General features: G+C 45.6%; 1 protein-coding gene across 1 annotated transcript in view; it reads left to right on the top strand.

Annotated features, from left to right (window-relative positions):
• The window catches only part of LOC119126726 (zinc finger SWIM domain-containing protein 6-like), a 44,525-nt gene that overhangs the window by 5,916 nt on the left and 16,955 nt on the right, over positions 1 to 21,654 (top strand). The window lies entirely within an intron of this gene.

The following is a 21,654-nucleotide window of genomic DNA, read 5'->3' as shown; positions in this document are numbered from 1 at the left end:
GATTCTTAATTGGGGTTCTGCGTCATCTACTCTCTCTCTCTCCCTTTTTCCTTTTGTTTGATATTGTATCATGGTAGTCAAGTAACAGGCAGGCAGGTGGTTTCCTGCCCCCCCCCCCCTTGCTTTTTTACACTGCCACTGTAGTGATAAAGTTTATCTATTTACTTACTTACTTATTTTTAGGATTTTTTTTTACATTTTGTCAGTGTATCATGTCTGAATCCCGTCTTGTCGATCTCAAATTTCAGCTGCTATAAATTGTCAGAAAACAATGAAAAAAGGGGTTTAAAAAATTAAAAAACACATTGTTACACAGAATTTTTAGTTGGCACATATTTTATTTGCTTGTGTGGAGTTTCTTTGTGTCCTCCGACTTCCTCCCACAAATTTTGACTCGCTAACCGCATTTTCTTTTTTTAGTCTTGTCACGATAATTGAGATCCAGTTCAAATATGCATCAAAATGCATTCTGCCATTACAGATAAGAATTCTCACTTTTGATTGACACTGTCAGAGGGTTTAATTTAACTGTTTATTATGGCAAGGGCTCGACATTTTGTCCAGAAAGGTGCAGAATTTATGAGGCGCATGATGCATAAATCTTGCATGAGCATGTCGCACGCCAGGCACCGTCAGGCTGAGGTGGCTGAGGGTGTCTTCGTCTTTGTGTGTGGGCTGTTTTCAAGTGTGGGTGGCTGGATCTGGTTCTCAGAGCTTCTCCTTCTTCTCTTGCTCCTTCTCTTCCTTCTTTTTCTTCTTTGCCTCTTCCTTCAATGCCAGTCAAAATTGAGCCCACATGCGCAGCGCCCAAGTGACAGCTTAACAAGTTGCTGACACAATATGATTCAGAACTTTTGGGAAATCCACCCCACCCCACCCCCGCCCCCCCATTCTACAGTTGGAATCATTTGAATTAGTCTAAAATTGTGGAAGGGGAAAGTCAATGTGTATTTTACTGTGAAATTCTGGGATTGTTTCCTAAAATGTCCTGAATGAGCAGCAGAATTGAAATTGTTTGAATCAGTTGAATGTGTACAGCAGGTGGGACAAATTGTATAAAAAATCTTTTTTAAATGTAGGATTTTTATTGTGAATTTTACCGTGAAGTGCGTGGAATTTTGGATTTTTGTGATTGGAACTCTTGATGAACAGTTTGGATATGGAAAGATAGGAAATTGGCTTTAGGGGTGTGGAATTTTTTGGGTATGTGGAAAGTAATTCACCATGTGTCCTTTATTTCGGGAATCTTTTGAAGTTCAAATGAAATGCTTTGAATGGGCTGAGTAATGTGGAAGGAGTAGGACGGCGGAAATTGGCAGAATAATAACAATGAACGCTCGTCAGCATTCGCACAATAACCCTCTCGCAGTCTCAAAGGTGAGCCAAAATCTTGGATTGAGCATCTACCATGTGACTAACCCAGGGCTTGTATCGTCATGGAAACATGGCCGAGCCTGGAGCGAGTGTAAACATCTGGCTGTCCGTGAGGGACGGCGAGGGGGCAGCGGCTGCATTCATGTGAAAGACTGTCTTTGGGGAGACAACTCTTGCTCCCATTTTCTTGCTTGCTGTTTGTCTGACATTTCCATTCCAAGACCCAAAGAGGCTTTAGGATGTTAGCATGTTAGCGCAAAGGTGGACACTGCTATTCACTTAGGTGCTGTATTACACTCCATAGTCTCCACTTTATTGCAGCGGCCCTTAGTCTCCTCTTTGTCTCCTGGGTTAAGATTTGGCAAATTTGGCGCTGAAATTTGTGGTAACCTGGTAACTCACACCATTGTTGTGCCTCGACTCTGGACACTGCTGTATTGTACTCCACAGTCTCCACTTAGCTGCAATGATCCATAGTCTCATCATCTCTTTTTTTCCTTGTTGCCTTTTGTGTCTGTTTGGGTAAAACAGCCACATGCTGAGAATTCAACACAGGAGAATGTCATTCTGCATTATTGCTGATGGTCATTGTGCTTCATTCCCACTGGTGCATTCAATGAAGCCTAGTTGTTGTAGTTTCCTGCCATACTTAAAATGGCAAATGGAACCGAGCACCATGATAATGGCCGCCAAGTTGGTCATCCCTTCAGGAACCAGGAAGTGCCCTGCAGATGGACAAACAAATACAATTATGGCTGTCCATTATTAAGCTATTATTTGTTTTCACTTGTTTGTCAGGCTTTGCTGATGTCTGTGCTGTACTTAGTGATACTAATTACGTATGGTTGTAGTCATTATGGCATTGTAAAAATAAAACTCTCGTAAAGTCTTCACAGTATATGTGTCTGGAGGAAAAACACATTCTGTTTTTTGTGTTTGCCATCTCAAGTGTGGCAATTATTCCCATTAACGTCTTCCAATCGCCTGATTATTTTGGCGACAGGCATTAAAATGCTAATTTACCCGATTTATTTTGTGATGTGCGTGTGGCCGACAAGCAATCAAAACAGAATCACTGCCATATGCGATGAGATAAAAAAAAAAAACCATTTGTCATTTTTTTTTTGTCTGGAAAAGCATCAGAAACGAGGAAGTGGGTGATCAAACGTGTCCCTTTACGACAGCCTGTTAAGTCCCCTGCACACCAGACGGTCCCAGACCTCCCTACCTCCAAAAAAACCCACACATCCCCTCCAAGTTCTCTTTTCCACACCCAGCCTTTAACTTCTCTTTTCACCAAGACTGTCCTTCTGCCATCAACTGAGTCCAAATGTCTCTGCCCTATTTCCAGTCTTTCCAACCCACTGGTGCCAGCCCCCCCCTCGTCTCTCCCTCTGATTCCCATTCCCGGCCTCAGACATGGTCGCTTCCAGCTTTTTCCTCACGACCACAGTCCAGATGTAGCTTTTCAAAAACACCCCTCACACTAACGCATTTTCAATTCGCCCTATCACTATGTCCATTTGTGTGTCCCCTGTTAAAATAAACCGGCTAAAGTAATAAAACTCCTGCGTGAGTTCCTATCCCGGTCCCCCTTCACCCGCCCCTTTTCCAACTCCACTTGTCTCCGCTCCCAGACTGTGGCTGCTCGCCTTGCGTCAGCTGCGAGACTCTGTCTAGGAATCCGCCGGTGCTCCTCTTCCTCCCCGCGAGGAAGGAGCAAGCAAGGCGAGCAGGCAGGCGGGGCGGCGGCAGAAAGGCCCTACTAAATCCACAATGACAGCGGCCTATTAAAAGCCATTTTTTTCCCTATTTCATTTAATGACTTTTATTGCCACGCTGCCCTTCGATTGGGCAATAATAACAAGGGAATGCAGCACTCAGCATTCTCCTATCAGATGCTCACGTGTTTTTTTTCCCTTCTCTGTTTTTAATGAATTCCTCGTTGCACCAATGGCCTGCTGAAATAAGCACAAAGTGGCTTGCTTGCTTACTGCGGTGGAATGTTTAAATGTATGGATGCTGTATGCTAGCTAGTCTTTGCGTGAGTGGCCATTTTGTGGACAGTGAAACCTCTTTAAGTCATCTGGTTTGTTCAAAATATGATAAAAGCACGCCACATGTGTTATTGAAACACCTGAGGAATTGTTTTAAATTGCAGAAAGAGCAAAAATATTTGTCCTTTAAGACAGAAGAAAAGCTCTTGTGCTAATAGTTAGCCACTTGAGATGTTTATCTTAGCACAAAGGGCTCACCAAGAGTGTTTACGGTGAGGCCAATACTAAAAGGTGAGGCATGTAAATGATAAGCGGGTGGATGACATTCCCGTCTGTCTTCATTCCCACGCTATCTCTTTTCCACTCCTGCACGCACACACACGCTTCTTTTCTTCTTTTTTTTTTTTTTTTTTTAAAGGCGCTCCTTGGCTCGGCAATGCCGGGGCGCCACCACCTCGGCGCCTAAGAATAAACAACCGACAGCGATGAGGGCTTACCTGTCGCTGACCCCTGCCACGCAAGCGCACAACGAGTTAGGGGTGTTCTCTCGTCAAGCTGTCCCAGCGTTGACCTCATCACTTTACTCCCCCCCTTCCTCCCTGAGGGATTACTAAAGCCAAAGAGCATCATGGTCAGACCGACCCCCCAGTGGCCAATTGCTCTACTTAGACCAGCGAGCTGTCATTATTGTTTTCCAATAAACAACCAAGCTGGCCTTGTGCATGCAAAGAGAAGCAGTTCTTCTACAATATTGGCTTTTAAAGTCTTTTTTTTTTTTTTTTTTTACTGGAATCTGAATGCAATGAGGAATCAGAGCCAGATTTAGGCTAACGACTGAAATCAGCACACAGTGAATGCCCATTCATTGCAGGGAATACAAATCCATTAATTCATGTTCGGCTCATTTAAGGCTAAAAATTGTCAGCTAGGATGCGCTCCATCTCACCCGCAACCCTAATACTGCTCGGTATTAAAAATAAAATGCACGTCGGGAATACAAACAGCGCAGCGTCTTGTAGGCCACAGCCCCCTAATTGATAATGAACGTCTAAAAACTGTTTTTGTTTCAGAAAATAAATATTAAACACAAATGAAGTTGCGTTTATAGTAGATGATTAAAAAGTTACCCACACCTCTATAAATTCAATCTGAGGTATAATAAATGATAATTAGCTTGCTCATGGAGACTTTTTAAAAAGGTTTACAGTGTAAACAAAAAAGGATTCACCTTTTCCCCTTTGTATCGTGTGACAGGGCCTAGAAAGGTGGCTTTTTTTCTTTTTTTTTACCCCTTCAGACTGTTCAGCAGTCTTCTGGAACAATGTGAGCTATGCGGGGAAAGGGCGGCGGTGATGGCGGCGGTGTCGGGAAGCAGAGAGCGCACAAGCTGCCTCTGGCTGCGCCTGGTGCAGCGATGTCAGGCCGCTGTGGCATGCGAGACATGAGCTCGGCTGAAAACGCGAAAGGGAGAGGCCGTCCTGGTATGACAGGCAGCCACGTGGCTTGGTTCACTTTTGTTTCACTTCAAAGAGACATTTGCACCCACGCTCTTTTTTTGGGTAGCCTGAACATGCCAAGATTTGAAATTCAGACTTCTAGTGTACATTTCAAGTGATACATCTGATGACCAGTGGCATCATCTGATTCTGATCCGACTATATTGGTTCTGTGCGTTTTACTCTGGCATGACTCGTATCCAAATTAGACCATGTGGGAATAAACTGATATCTTGTGTACCGAAATACAACATCATTAGTATTTCTGTTTAACCCTCCTGTGTATATATTGTTTGTTTGGTATACCAGAAATATTAATGGGCCTATCCACTTGCTGTGCATTTATAATACAAAAATACAAAAAAGAAATGAATTTGTTGTTGTTGCAAATAATAGTTATAATAGTACAAGATTTTATTTATTTTTTTAACTTTTGGTTTTATAGATTTTCTTAATAGAATCTTTTAAACAGGTCGATTTAATCTTAATCATAACGCGAGAGTTAAATTCTGAAAACACAAACGAGTCCCTGTCGTATCATTTGTGCTTCTAGCATGGAAGATAAACAATAACCACACCTCAACTGTGTCCAGCAGAGTCTCATTACTTTCATACGCCAAACTGGGGACAGACAAAAGAGCTGCTGCATGCCTTTTTGACACTGCCAACTAGTGGCCGGGCATACATGACATCATTATCCTCTTTCCGCTGAGGTCCCCGTTTTTACTGGGTCATTTTGTGTAAACGTACCCTTAATTATTGCTCTTTGTACTCACCCATAGTTTTCCTTCCTCTTCCCGAGCTCCTTCTAATCATCCCGCGTGTCTCTTTTCCTCCCTCTCCTTTTGATATGCTCTTAGACTCTCCATTTCGACGCTTCTCAATTTTCCCCCCATTTCATTTCCCAAGCCGGGCAATAGAAACTCATATCTTATTTACACTGACCCTATCTAGATACGGCATGTTTCCATAATGCTTCCTGTGTCCAATCTCCCCGAGGATGGCTTGCCTACGCGGCTAGCGTTCTTCCCTGTCGGCGCCTCGTTCCCAGTCAAAGCGAGTGCGCATCGTGACCTCAGGGCTATCTGCTGCTACATTTAGAAGCTGTGTTTACCAATGTCTAGAATTAGGAGGAACAACACTCGGCCTATTTGCTGTGATTTTAGCTCTCTGGAGTTTTCCCGGCAATTCCTCCCCTTTATGTTATACACGCTTCGCTCGGGCAAACAACTTCTTTCATGTTTAGGCCTCGAGTTCTTGGGCTGTTTTTGCAGCAAATGCTACAAATTGTTCTGTTTGTAGCCGGTCTTGAGTTTTGAGCTGCAGACATGAAAACCGCGCTGGGCGTAATATTAGGTCGATTAATGGATCATTTAGAGTTCCATTGATTGTGTCGGGGTGATTATTGCTTTGTGGCAAACTGAGGCCAAATCACTAAGGCTGGATTGACATTGCGAAGCTGACGCCACACAATTCCAATTGTTTGCTCACAAGTGGCAGAATTGGGATATGCATCTTGGCAGAACAAAAAGAAAATGGAATGGAATCAAATATGTTCAGATGAAAATCAAGTCTCTTGAAAATGCAGCTCAACATTTTATTTGTGAATCCGCCAATGTGAGTGCAGACTGCAGAGTGTGCCGATTGGATTTACACCGATGCCAGTTTGGTGCTAAATCACCGCAAATTGACACGTTAAAAAATCGAACCTAAAGAAATCTAAAATATAGCAGAATCATGGCACATATGGAGGTTGTTCTCATCAATGGAAGAAGAGTCAGGTCAGGTCAATTATTACTTTAATAATTTTATTATTAATATTTGAGTGTATGTGTATTTTGAGATGGAATATTTCATGTTTTCAGTGGAAGCAAACTCACATCAAACAAATCAAATTTAACATTTAATTGCAATTGGGTATTTGGCTGTGTGGTATAAATCCAGCGTAAGTAACCTCAAGCCTTTTTTGCACAAAATCTGACAAAATTCTCATGAGAAGCAAAAGCTTTCACGTCTGCTTCGATTTGTAACCTTGTTTACTTGAGTTGCTAGCATCAATAAAACATAGACCTTGTTTTGTACAGGTAAAGTGCTTGTCGACCGCTTGTCTTTATGCAATATTCAGCATGTGTACGACAGCTTCCCTTTGTTGGGGAGAAAAACATTCCTACGTAGTATGCTCGCGTGCTAAAACTGGGCTATCGTTACTCCGGTGGACATATTTAATAGATTCTCAGATTTATTGCCTTTTTTCGCTCCTGAAACCTGCACCGGTTTTACCGCGCCTTGTTCTGTTGGGTCCCGGCCATGCTTTTTGCTGCACGACCGTGCACGACTTTCAACAAAAGCCGTCGTTGTGTTGTTGACAGTTGGCCGCCGCAGTGGCATTTCCACCCTGTCCGTCTGCATTCTTGCCCAGAACCTCATATCTGGCTGCCTGTCTGTCTGTCTGGCAAGCGTATAGCCGTCCCTCCTGGGCGGCTACGTCATCTAACCTCCTAACCCTTTCACAGCCGCTGACAGGCCACCCCGGCCCGGGGAGACGTTGGTAATGGTCGTTTCTGATGTACAGCCCGACTGGATTGGAGCGGATGGCAGACGCGCTCCTAAAATAACAAAAGGAGGAGGGGGACGAGCGAGGGAAGGGGGCGAAGCGATCGATAAAGCAGGGGACACATCGCCTAATAAAGATTTATTCCCTTTTTGTTTTTTACCTCCTCGCAGCCCGCCTTGGCAGGAGAGAATTTGATTAGTGCACTTCTTCTCCCAAGGCGCCTCTGATTGCATGCGCACACCCGAATCCGCACCCCTCCCCGGCTGAGGCCGACCCACTCTGTGTCGTTTGTTCCATGAGCCGTGGCACGGGCAGCTGCAGCTGTGTCCCGGCCTCGCTCTCTCGCTGTCAGCTAATATTTAGTTAATCTTTGGTCTGGGACCTACGTGATTGGCCGGAGCTCCCGGTGTCCCATCCATCTCGCACTGATCTATATTCCACACTGGATGCCTGCGCCATTAAGCGGGACGGAGGGGAGTGGGGCGCAAACGGGGGGGATGAGATGGCAGGGAAGCTGAGGAACGACGACGGCAGATGGGTGCTGGGGGAGTCAGGAGAGTGATGGAGGAGGAGGAGGGGTCCAATACCTTTTCAAGTATGAAGCTTTGGATCCACCAGGTCATACGGTTTGCGGTGGAGCGATCACTTCGGAGGTTTGGTATTCGGATCTTTCTGGCCTTCCTGTGTGGCATTTTTTTTTCCCTTCCTTGTCCGGCTTCTCTCGCGTCCCCAAAACATGTATGCTGGATGAATTGAAGACTCTTAAATTATCTTTAGGCGTTAGGTTGGAAATGCAAAACAATAGAATGGAAAAACTGCAACTGATCTGAAACTGTGTGTTTGCTCAAAACCTCACATTTTGGCAGCACAGTAAAGTGAGGACTCCCTGTACGTGTCTGTGTGGGAAGTGTGTAAAAAATCTTCCGTAATGGCCTCCATGCAGATATTGCACAAGATTTTGAACTTTGAACTTCCCTGTACTGTGAAACATTCCTTTTCTTTCTGTACTTAATTGCTAAACTACATTCTTACTACGATGGTGTGTGGCGGATGATGTCCAACTATTACAAAATCTGACGCGGCTTTCGTCATACCGCCTACGCGTCCCAACGAGGAACACCAAAGGGCTCTTTAAGGTTTACATGACCCAACCCGCAATGGAGCTGTTAGATCTGCTTAAAAAAACATTGTAGACAAACCAGTTCAGAACAGTTTTTTGTTTCCATTACATCCATTGGAAATACAGGCTGAACATTTAACTGTTTCACAAAACGACAAAAAATGGGGCTAGCGTGGATTTTTAACTGCCAATTTTTAGTTAATCTAAATTAAACGGGACTTCCCATGTTGCTTTTAAATGGCTGCACAACATGGATCAAGTCCGGGTTACAACGGATTTGTTTGAACGTCCATCTTTTTTTTCCTCAAATCCGATACAATCTGACAAGTATAATTTTGGTTTTAATAGCTGGATGCAACAATTTAAAGATTAATAGATGAAAATACATACAGTCCTTGTTGCTAAGGAAACAAGTAAAGTGTTGGCGTTTGGTCATATAGTTCAAGAAGACACATTTAGTTACCACGTTTAGTGCTGGAGTTCCGAACATATTTGGGTGACATCACTCCGTCATAAACAATAACCTTTGTAGTTGAGCTCGAATTGGATTTGCTTCATCTTTTCCTGCTGCATAGTTATTTTGATGGCTCCTTTTTAAGGAAAGCCCTCTTTTTTATGGTATGTAAAATTGTGGCATTTGTGAAAGCAAATGAAGGAAGCAGCAGGCCACATGCAGCTCATTGTTATGCATTGCACAGCCCAGGTACGCAAGCGTTGCACACCTGCAAAATCTCACTGCTGAGTCACTCGCGGCCAAAATGCTTTTTAGCCGCAACGCCCGTGGAATGTGATCGTGCTTTGTTAGTAGTCCCCCCCCCCACCAGTGACTCGCTTTTCCTAGAAACCAAATATGTGCAATTAAATGTCTCTCATCCCTGTTTTGTCTTTGCTTTCTCTTCTGCAGTACTTGCTAACCCTCATTTTTCTTGATTCATAGTCGTAGCTCTCAAGTGAGTGCGCACTGTGCGTATATGGCACCTGTTAGCGGAGAGCTCTCGGAGCGCGCTTCGGATCACGGCGGCGGGCGGTCCGCAATGAATAGCAGGACTGTTGCCCGAGCGGCTGGCCAGCCAGTGAGGAGGGGAGCCACTGAGCCTTAACCACCTCCTGTCTGCGCTTTCTCCGGTCTATGCTAAAGTCGCCAGCGGCTGGAAGTAACCAAGTACAAATACTTGACTGTAGTTAAGTAGATTTTTCAGGTTTCTTGTACTAGAGTGGTATTTTTTTGTAAAGAGCTATTTATTGCACCTTTGTCAAAATAGACTAATTTTGGACATAAGCGCAGAAAGCAAGTGTTGAAGTGTTGAAAAAGTGGGAAAAACTAAACATAACGGGGACTGAACGATTAGTAATAATGGCAACAGATTTGGATAAGCAAGATAATCTCCACCCATGGCCGAATTGAAGAGAATTTATTGTTGTCAATTCCAATAATGGTTTTGGCATTCAGAAAGTCTCCGTCTGCTCAAATCTTTAAAAAAAATAAATACACACGCAATTAGGCTGTATTTCTTCCGTTTTTATGATTCGGCCATTAACTTCTACAGAGTGTGAATGCTTCTGCCACCTCTGCTAGTAGTTGGAATCTAATGGATTTTCCTTCGTCCACCTCCTTAACCTCCATCCCCACCCCTGCATCCATCTCTCCCTCTCTGCTTTCCTGTTCACCCCTCCCCCCCTTGCCTCACCCGTCTTTCTGTATGTCCTTCCAGCTGCTGGCCAGGGGAACAGCTGACTAAATCTAAAGCTGGGGGCCCCTGGCTCTGGCTCTGGCTCTGGCTCTGGCTCTGGCCCTGGCCCTGGCCCCAGCCATGCTCCAGCCCTCCCTTCTTTCCTTTCCTTCCTCTGGCCTCCAGCCCTTGGCTCCTCTCTCCGCCGCCCCGACTCGGCCCTGCCTCTGCGCCTCGAATCCAGCTCGGCTGGCTTGACTCGCAGCACTTCCCTTCCAACCATCCCCACTTTTGCAGCTGAAAAGCCTCTAAACACTCTCTGTTTTGCCCATAAGCACGCCTCTCCCCCACTCCCTCCCTCCTTCCCGTCGCCGACGAGCTGCGGCTGGGCCCTTGGTCCGAGCCCAAGTTATCTGGACCGAGACTCCATCCAGGCTGGCCGCAGTTCAGTCCTCTGGCTCGCATACCCGGCCGCTCTGTTCCAGGCATTTCTCCCTGGCTGGTAACGTTAGTCACTGTAACTCACTGTGGCTCGCTCCCTCCTCCAAGCCACGTTCGGCTCGCGCATTCGAGGCCTCTTTCCGCATGTGACTCTTTGTCTGCTCGCTCTCTCCTTTACGTCTCTTTAACTTGCAGAGACAGCTCGGGCCCTGGCACCGACGACCAGCCTGCGCATCGGGCGAGGGTGCGAAGCATGTGACGTGTGATTGGCAGCAGATGGCGGGGGGTGGAAGGGAGAAGTGGGGCCTTGTCACATCTCCTGGCGGTTTGATTTCTGCCCAGGGAACAGAGATTTTCGTCCCCCTCCCCTGGACAGCTCGGTGGCTGACGGAGCTAGGCTGCGGGTTTGTGGGATTAGGTGGGGGTCTTGCACAGAGACGACACCTGTCAGTGGTCTTCCACTTCCTCTCTAACACCCTTCGCCCCTTGCATGGAGTTACAAAACACCCCACGGATAAACTTCCTCCTGATTTGGGGCCATTATTAGTTTTTGCAGCGTTGTGGCCATCTCTCGTTGAATTTCACCATTGAGGCCATTGGTAGCGTCATGGTTCATATTAACAATTAATTAAGACACACCTAAACAGAACCACCGCAACACGAGCCGTAGCTTCACGCTCACATCACGGCAATAGCGCCTTGTGGATTATTATCCAGCCCACTCTGGCTGTTGTTGCCATTTTGGTTGTTTGTGTATGCACAAAGAGGAAACCAAAGGGGCAGGTGGGGGAGGGTGGGCGCGTGGTTTGTGCAGCAAAAAAAAAAAGTTTCCTTTTGGGCTCTTCACGTTGACTGACAGATGCGGGACGATGAAAGCACATTCGGCACTTCAAAGTGTCCTGTGTTCCGCCATTTATCGGCAACAAGCCGCGCTCCCACTGTGGCTTCTTGAAAATGGGGAGGGGAGAAACTTGAAGGAACAGAGGCAGATGACAAGCGAGCAGCCATCCAAACAGCTGGAGGGGGCCCGATGGAGGAAAAGGAGGAGGGCTGCTAAATAATCAGACCTAGGCACTGTAACCGAATCGGACTGCTTTTCATAAGCACTCTCAATCAAAAGGGCTTGTTTGATGCACACGCCTCCTGATACAAACGATGTTGGAGCAGAGAAAAAGTGACTGCTTGAAGTTGGTCTGCTTTGGGACAGTTTTGATGCCTCATTCTGCTTTTGTATGAAGTAACACAACGTTGTTTGGGAAAACTCACATGAAGTCAGCCAGTCCACTCTGGAGTCTTACTGCTTTGAATGAGTCCACTTGCTTCACAAAACTTTCTATTACTAGTACTTTGTAATTGTGTTCATAACAGAAGGTGGAAACAGGAAGTGGTGCAGTGGCGTTCACTTTTTTAATTGGGGCTACCAGTCGTTTAGCAGGTCACCTCTCGTTGTATATCGTCTAGTGGGGCTACCAGTTACAACTCAATGACCTTTTCGTTCCTGCTCTTAATTTCTGATGTGCTCCTCTCATGGTGTTGTTTTTTGTTAAACTATGATGTCACGGGCTTTTACAAAGCTGACGCAGCTTTCACACACCCCGACGTGGGCGCCACATCAGGTCTTCAAACCACACTGCCCACCGAAGCGTACCGCATGGTAGAAACATGGCTTTACACACACACACACACACACACTCACTCACATTGGCATCCATTGACTGCCAGTGACCTAATTTGGGAAATTTTTCACTGACCTACTTCATGGGTGAATGCTGACTTGCCCACAGGATACGAATAACACATAAACACATTCTCTATCCTTTGCGATGAACTCGCAGGTCCTTCCAACGTCCTTTCTGGTTGCCATGGCGCTGGGTTCATACCCCCGTGAACAAAAGTGCATGTGTCAGGGGCTGTTGAAGCAAAGACCAAGCGACATTTGGAATGATGTCCTCAGTCGTCTAACGCCATGGCGCTACAGGCCTATATTCCGCAATCATCGAACAGACGACGTGAGGCAAACAAGTGTGATGAGCACACAATGAATGGCTGCGCCGTGCACACCTCTTATTTGCCAACAATCACGCTCCCTCCAATGCAAATACGGATGCTTGCACTAGTGGCGGGTTGTCATGGCGACATATACAGATGTCAACAAAAGAGAGTATCTATGGGGTTGGGTCTTTCCTCCTCTCTTCTCCTCCAGCGGAGGTTTATTTCATCTCCATTGCCGCGAAAGGCGATATGTTTCTGTAATGTCTGCTTTTACTGTGAGAGTTGAAACCGAAGCCACCCAGAGAGGAGGAAGAGGATCTCAATTCTCCGATTGCGAGGCTTCACCCCTCATTGATTTCTCTTCCAACCCTCTACCCCCTTCTGTAGCATGTGATGCTACCCCCTCCCTTTTGCTTTATAGCTTATCCTTGGGAGAGTGCTCCTAACATCAACGTCAATATTTACAGCAAGAGCCCGCAGGCAGCAGCATCGACCCCGTGTACTCTTACCTTTCTCCAGACACTCCCCCCGCCTCCTTTACCGTCGTCTTCATCCTCCCGCCCCTTCATTTCGCCGCCCCCTTGACCGGAGGTATTTGATGTGGACTTGAGAGATGCTGCGCGACGTGTGTCAAGCAATATTAAAACGTGAGAGAGGCTCACCTCCTTGCGTGGCCCACCCTTCCGCCAAGAACTGTCTGTTGTGGTTAATGTGAGCCGTGAGATTTCTTTGTCTTGCCACTTCTGCATGAGGCTATTTGTAGCCCTTTGTTGGAAAAAGAAACCATTATCTCCTCTTCAGGGTTTGAAAACCCCAAATAAGAGTATATTTGTTTTTTTTTTTGCTCACGTTTACATGGCCTTTAAAACCTGAAAACCAATAGTCTACTTTTATTTATTGACTGCATGTAAACGTTCTCACAGGCACTGACCTCTGAGTGTTACGAATAGTCCAAAGTTGAACGCTTGTCTGTCTATAGGCGCCCTGCGATTGACTGGCGATCAGTCCCGTGTGTACCAAAATCAACTGACATCGGCTCTAGCTTGACCCTAATGAGTACAAATTGGATGCATGGACTGCAATAAGATTGAAGGCCAAAGCGCTTGGAGTTGTTTACCTTTTGTAATAATGTTGTACTTTTTGGACTCTACTTTTCACCCTCACTGTGATCAAAGAACAATAACAGGAACATTTAGCAATACAAAGCCTCTCAGCATTGTTAAAAACTAAAAGAAAATGGATTCCGAGAGGCTTAACTCACTTCCTGGTGTGTGCATGCATGTGTTCTTTCATGTGTGTCAAGGTAATAATATGAACCTATGAGCTATATAATAGGATGTTGGGGGGCTGTTAGGCAGGATGGTGGTGGTGGAGGGATCTTGCACAAGCACACACGTGGAGGATGATGAGAACGGCCGGTGTGACCTCTGTGCATCCGGGAAGGAAGGGGTTAAATGGAGCTGGCGGTCCGGTCGGCGAGGGGCTGCTGTGCGTTACGCAAAAAAAAAAAAAAGCAGCGCCTGGCTGGAGCTGAAAGGGGAAGTGCTGAGCTCAGAGGAACGCTGGCTTGCTGCCACGACCCCCCCACCCTCCTCCCCCGTCTCCCATCCGCCAACCATCCCCCCTGCTCTACCCCGCCTACCCGCTACAGCTGAGCGCTCCCCACGCTTCCCCTCCGCCAGGCGTGGTGATGTGTGTCTGTGTGCCTGCTCAGGAATGCTCCCCCCTCCTTCACCCCACCCCTTCGACTGGGGCCTTTGCGTGTGTGTGTTTATGTGTGCACGTGTGTGACTCTGCGTGTGAGTGTGTGTGTCTGGAATGATGCCTCCCCTTGTCTAGTAAGTGACGTCAGTGCACACACAACGGGTCAGCACAAGGCTAGGGAACATTCCCCGTGTGTGTGTGTTCGTGTGTGTGTGCGTGCGTGTTTGTGATGGGAGGGGGCAACCGGAGATGAGCCAATTATTGAGGAGAGAGGAGGAGCTGTTTGGGAGCAGAAGGAGGGTGATTGTAGAGAGCCACTAAAGCCAGTAGGAGTGTATGCGTGAGGCCGACGTGAGTGATGTGTGTCAGAACTGGCTGATCAAATGTACATGTGTTTATAATGTACAGTAAAATGGAACCTCCAAGGATGATATGCAGCTGTAATCGCCCATGCATATTCACTATTCATATTCACTTATTGAGTTTTTTTTAATGGAACCTGTCGATGGCTATTTGCTGAAACAAACACACATTTGTGTTTTCTGTTCTCTTTCTGTCATGAGATGACACCAAGTAGGAAAATGGTAGCTGGTGTCAAAGACATCTCAAGTGAGAAACAAATAGCCCACGCTTAGCCTGGCTTGTTAACGGAGCGGAAGAAGTGACCAGAGCGTTTTTACCATTTTTTTTTTAGGGTGATGCTGTAAGATGAGTTTCAAATGATGTCAAACTGTTTTCTTATGTTCTTGTGCTTAGGTTTTGGGTCTTGTCGATAAGTCTAAACAGACTGGATGCTATGCTACCACCGCATGGGCGATATTTCTGTGCTATGGGTGTCAGCACAATTTGCATCCTCTGTTGCTGCCATATACTACTGAACAACTTGGACATTGAATTCATTTAATAGGGAGGGTAAACATTTGCCTGGCTACTTCCTGGACTTAAATAATATCCACACAAACACACAAGTCTACTTGCATCGGTGCACGCGCACATCCGGTTGCATGCAAATAATTATTTTCAGTTGGCCTCTGTGTTGTAACACACGCCTTTGTAGTGCGTCGTTTTCCATTTGCAACAACCTTTCCACGCCAAAACAAATCCTCCAAACGCCTTTGATCAAAACGATTTATTATGGGTCAAAGTGCAATTGAGGCGAGAAGGCATGTGTCATCAATTTTGGCACAATGTCATTTTGTGCTAATCACACACACACACTCACAAGCTCGACGTATACATACATTCCAAACCATTGAGCTGCATTTATTGTTTGACTCTTTTGTTTATTCTTCAAGCTTGACTGATTCCAGGCGGCATCATCTCACTCACTTCACTGGGCCAGCACGATCATGTCTCCACTACTCAGTGGCGTGCTGTGCATTTGGTACCTTCTGCAGGGACTTACCTGACTTCATCCACCACTTAATACAATCGCTATCAAGTCGCAATTTTACCAACCAATCAGTGCTGTACACAAATGTAAAATAACATCATAGAACTGTACATTAACTGGAGCAATTGACAATATATATCTAATAAAAGGACAGACACATACAATATGTAAATTCAATATATCACACCAGAGATACTGACCATTAAATGCATGAAGATTGTGTGTTTTGCTCGTGGAACTCGGTTCTAACCATTTTGACTGTTACCAACCAATCAGAACAGAGGACAGAACAATGCTGATGTTATGTGCCAGCCCCGTGTGACTAAAATTGAAATAAGGCCCAATCTCATTGCTAATAGGTTACATTTGTCAGCATGATTGATTCTGAAAACCCTGACCAGATTAGATAGGTTGCTATGGCAGTAACACGTAGCATCCACATGTACTGGAAATAGAAATACCATGAAATAGAGCGATTGAAATTTCATGGAAGAAATGTTCACGTTTAGGGTTTGAAATGTTGGTGATTGATTCTGATGCCGTTTAAGCCGGCAGAAAAGGCCTCGCTCGCTCGGCTTGACCACGCTTCACTACCGCGACTATATGGCTATGTCGTTAGGCCTGAAGGAGCAGGCGATGGCTTTTCAATGGCTTTTCAATGTCCATGACATAATGTCCATCCGTCCATATACTGCAGCTTCAGCAGCCCTCTCGGGACACACCTCTCGCTAATTACGCACATTCATTCCCTGGGCCTGCTGTAATTTCATTCACGCTAATGAACCTCACACACGAATGACTATAATGTTAAGTTAATGTACAGCCAGGAGACGGAATTAGCAGGCCACCAGCTTCTCAAGTGACTTGGGTATATAGTCAGATGATGGGATGCTTTCAACCTGAGCTCCATAATTTTAGAACAAACAAAAAACATTGCTACAAAGTTGTCGGCAAAAAGGCCTCAAAGCATTTCGACCTGAAAAAGCAGTTGTCACTCCTGGCTGTAGCTATCTTAAAATACATTATAAATAGTCCCCGAACATGTGCCTTGTTTGTATATTAAGTGTTACTGTAAGATGGCTGTCCTTTGTGGCTAAGCTAGGCTAAGCTTAACGGCTATCGGCGGCTGCTTTATTGAATAATTTCATGTCTTACCGTCTTAAAGCTAACGAGAACATAAAAATGTAAATTTCCATAAATGTACACACAGCTTTACGATGGCAATGCCTTGTTTATTTTGCAAAGAGCACAATAACGGTTCACCGATGTCACCCCAGAGAGACGAGAACTCTCACACCAATGCTGCAAAATGGATTGTTGGTTGCTTGACTAAGTATTTGGAATAAATACTATATAATTTTACTTTTTACTGCATTTAATAGTTTATATATGCATATTAATGCATTCAATTCAATAAAATGTAAAGTGATGTTCTTTTTTTATATTTTGTTGATTTCCCATAAAAATCAAGCTCCTCTTTTGTGGCCAATAAAACAACAAAGAATATTTTCCATTTCAAATAAATAGTGAGGAGACATACTTTGCATTGGACACACCGATAATGCATGTTACTTTTGAGATCAGGTCAATACATTCAAATATATATATTATATATTATTGCAAATATTAAAATAGTTCATTTTAATTTATATTGTGAGGAATCCAGTGGTGGTTTCAATTATTTTCTGTTCTTGTCCATACAGCCGCCCCATTATAATTCTCATTCCTTCTTTTGTTTCGATTTCTTCCTCATGCAGACGCTCAGCTGTCTCTGCATTGCCGCCCATCCTTCAGAGCGGCCAACCTTTTGGGATCCGTCACTGACAGGGCCTCCTGTCCTGCGGAATTACAATCCATTTTGAAAGTGATAGTTGGAAAATTGCAAGTCACTCTGGATGTAGCGCTTGGCAACTAAGTGGCAAGTTGGCGGCGGCTTGTCACTTGCAAACGCTAGCCAGTGACAGCTCCGATCCCCCAACCATCCCCCCGGGCTCCTCTGTGCGCATCCCATTCTGTCCTGATGATTAGCATGCACACGAAAAAAGATCATCAAATGCTAATTCAAGCTCTGTAACGGTACCTTGACTTGGGGCGTGGCCTAGTGAGTGACATCAGAAGCTTCATCTTGTGTAAACGTCTTGGTGTGCGAGTTGTGTCCTCCCGCAGGTCCTTGTATTTGCATCCTTATTTTGTATTCATGTGTTTGACTCGGTAAACAGCAGAGCAAGCATTAGCGATGATGGCACTCCTTGCCCTCATGCAAGTTCCTATAGCTGTAAATTGGGGCACTGGTAACTTAGATGTCAGGGTAGCACTGCACAAGCAAGTTGGGATCATGAGAGAGGTGAGAGGAAAACACATCTGGGGAGAAGACGGCTCCTCGCACTCCCCGGAGGGTTCAAGGCATAAATATGGCCGCCCTTGGAGCTCAGCTGTGTTATTCCTGCCCCTCCCACACCTAGCACACACACACACACGCATTTGAGGCAAGGTCTCCTGCAGGATAGCATTGATCTCTGTTTATGGTCTCCGTTTGGGTGCTTCCTTATAGGACCACACATGCTCGGAGATCCGAAAAGGCCTCTTAATCGAGTCGTGGTGAGGAGATTAGGGGGGAGCTCTTTTGACTGTGGGTGTGCCGAGGGTCTAAAGGTGGGGGTTGCGCGGCGACCTCTCTTCGACCCACTGCAAATCTGAGCTTTTGGGATCGGATTCCAACCCGGTAGCCTTTTTATCCATGAGGTTTTTCGCAGGCCATCTTTGGTCAACATGGGAGTCAGATGGCGTATTTTCCGATCGGCCGCAGGCGCTCACGGGCTTCCGATCATAAAAAGCTTGTGTTGCGCCCCCCCCCCCCCCCTTTCCTCATCTTGTCTGACAAGGTAATTTGATTAATGTGTGAGGCCAAAGTGGATGAGCACAGGCACATTTAACATCTATTTGCTCTCTTTGTTGACTCGCTTTCACAGCGAAATCAGTCATGGAGACTGACTTTTTTCGCGCACCCCGATTAGATTTTGTTAACGATCACTCCCAATTCAGCCAATAAACATAATGACCACTCCCCGTCTTCTACTTTGACTTGGGATCTTAACTCAATTACAGAAATATGTTTGTCGCTCAATCTAATTTCAGCCCCCCCCCTTTTTTGGGGGGGGGACACTGAGCGCTTTTTGTGCGAATCTTTGAGGGTGCCGCCCGCCATCCCTGCCGGGCCGCCTTCATGCGGGGAGCTAAATCCTATTTCATAGGCCACGGATAAAGGCAGCATTATTCTGTCTTGCTATGTTGAAGACTTCCCAGTCTGCAGCTTTTCCTCCAAGAGATTGGTGTCGTGTAGGGATGAGGTTTGGACTCAACGACTTTGGAGAAAATCATATAATAACCGGTGCATTCATCCATCGATGTTCTAGCGCTCATCCTAGTCAGGGTCACAGGTGAGATGGAGTGGGCGCTAGGTGATACAACACGCTGGACTTGATGCTAGCCAATTGCACAACACATATTGACTTAAAACCATTCAAACTCACATCACACGATGGACAATTTAGAGTCTTCAATGTAACCTATATGAATGTTTTTGTGGGAGGAAACGTTTTTAATGATTTTTTTAAAAATATGTTTGTGAACATGCGCACAAACCTCAAGCATAAAATATATAAAATAATACTGTATGAATTGTCATGTCTGTGTTAAATACTTAAATGGGCCCATTCAGGTGGTATTCGACCAGCTTGTGAGCGCCCGAGCATTAGCTGTGGCCCACAGCAGCTTTTGCATGAGTGTGATTTCATTATTAAAGTGCCAAATTTCTCCTCAAAGATAGTTAATCCGAGCCATGTATACATATATACACACACAGTACATATACACGCACTCATTCTGGCTGGCTCTTCCACAACGCCGCGGGCCAAGAGTGATTTCACCGCTACGGCCAGGAGGGGTTTCTAGGGCAACCTCACTAAGGCCTTGTTCTAAAAATGGCCGCCATGGTTACTTTGAAAGCCGAGGCCGGCCTCTTGAACCAGCACAGAAAAGAGCCATGAGCACCACTCGGGGTAGGGGGAGTCGGGGGTGCTAGGTGGACCGGGGTGGGAACCAGGCGCTTTAATAGCGAGCACATGAGCCATGGAAGGTTTCAAAACTCGCCCAACCAGCAGTCATGGGAGATGTGAACGGCGTGCATGTGTGTGTGTGTGTGTGTAGCTAAACAGTAATACCCCTGTACTCAGCACTTGGCTAAATTAAAAGGGCATATTTGGCGTGGGGGGGCACTTGGACGGGGAAAGGCGAAACTCATTACCTACCCATCTGTCAGTGAGAGGGAGAGCTGTGGGAAAAGCGCAAGCGTTGGTTGGCTGGTCGGGTGGTGGGAGGGCGAAACAAAACAGACTTTTGAATGAGTTTTATCACCACTTCATCCTCCATGTGTGATGAATTTGAAGAAGAATTGTGTTAATTTAGCCTCACGAGGGGTAACAGAAAAACGCTGGAAACGAAAAGGTGGCGCAGCTGTTTCATTCTTTGCATTAGTATGGTTCTTTTTTCCTGTTGTCTTTGCTCTCACGTGTTTTTGATGTTCTCTTTTCATTGACTCCTCGTGATTCACATGTCACACACACGCTCACAAACAACACTTTTGTATTCCAGCAACAATATGTAGTACTCAGTCGACAAAAGTGGTTCAGCATCAATTTGTTGGTGCACCAGCTTTTAATCAGGAGGATAGCATCCCTGCCGTTGCCATGGTGACCATTTTATCACCAACTCAATGACACTTCTCGCACTGAGAAAGCCTTCCTCCAGGACGCCTTCAGTGTTCTTTTATCACAGATTCCCCGAAACTGGTTTTGACATAATTATAGCAACAAAAGTAAAAGTGAAACATCTTTTCTCCAAGCCTTCTGTTAACTGTGTGTCGTTACACACGAACAGAATCCTGTTTAGTCTTCCGTTGTCGCATCAGCTGCACGGTTGTAAGCCTTTTTGTCCCACTTAGGTGAGTCGGCGTGACTCCCTCGCAGCAGCGCTGGCTCGCTTTGATCAGCGCAGATGCAGGCAGCTGCCATATTCCGCGCTCACCACGTCTTGTGTGAATATTGTTTGCAAAGGTGTACTCCTTTGTGCCAGCTGGCTTTCACCGTGGTAGGAAAAAAAGAAATAAGCGTATTTCCTTGGCAACATTTGCATATTTGCCACCAGCACTTCCTGCTCTTGCAGATGGTTGCAGATAGGTTGATGTTCTCAGCACAGGCGGCAAAAGTACTCACACTGTGTACTTAAGTAGAAGTACAGAAAAAAAAGAAGTCAAAGCACCAATTCAACTTCAATAAAAGTACAAAAGTTCAGCCTTTTTTTTTTCTAATGTTACCTCCATCTTTTTTACGTCGTCATAATCTCTGGAAAGAGACAAAAGTAACAAGTTTATTAGGAGTAGAAATGACAAAGTGTTTCGAAGACTTGTTTTATTTAGCATCCAAACTGCTGGGGTTGCATTTTCTGAGACCCTTGATAACTGACCCCTTGTTTAGCCGACGCATGTGTCCCATTTCCATCTGTACGCAATGAAATATTCAACTCCTCCCTCGCCTCTCACATCACTGGAGGAGCCGCTTTGATATCTGCTCTAATACATGCTTGATATAACAGCATTGCGTGCGCTCGAACCCTTTGATAAACATGTTTAGCTGATGTATGTCTTCGCCTGTGCATCTCTCCTGAGCGCATCAATGCATTCATAACACTCCTTAACCACTCCCATTATTAATAAATGCATGATCTCACGCTGCGGCCAAGCGTGTGCGTGTCTGTTTCATGTTCATCCTGTGCGTGGGGTGGGGGTGGGGGGGGACTCCGCCCCGCCCCGCCCTGCTCATTCATATTCATCTCGCCATAATAAAGAGCGGCCGCGCC

This window comes from Syngnathus acus, chromosome 9 (genome assembly GCF_901709675.1).
Source record: "Syngnathus acus chromosome 9, fSynAcu1.2, whole genome shotgun sequence".
Lineage (NCBI taxonomy): Eukaryota > Metazoa > Chordata > Actinopteri > Syngnathiformes > Syngnathidae > Syngnathus > Syngnathus acus.
This window is presented reverse-complemented; position numbering and strand designations above follow the sequence as displayed.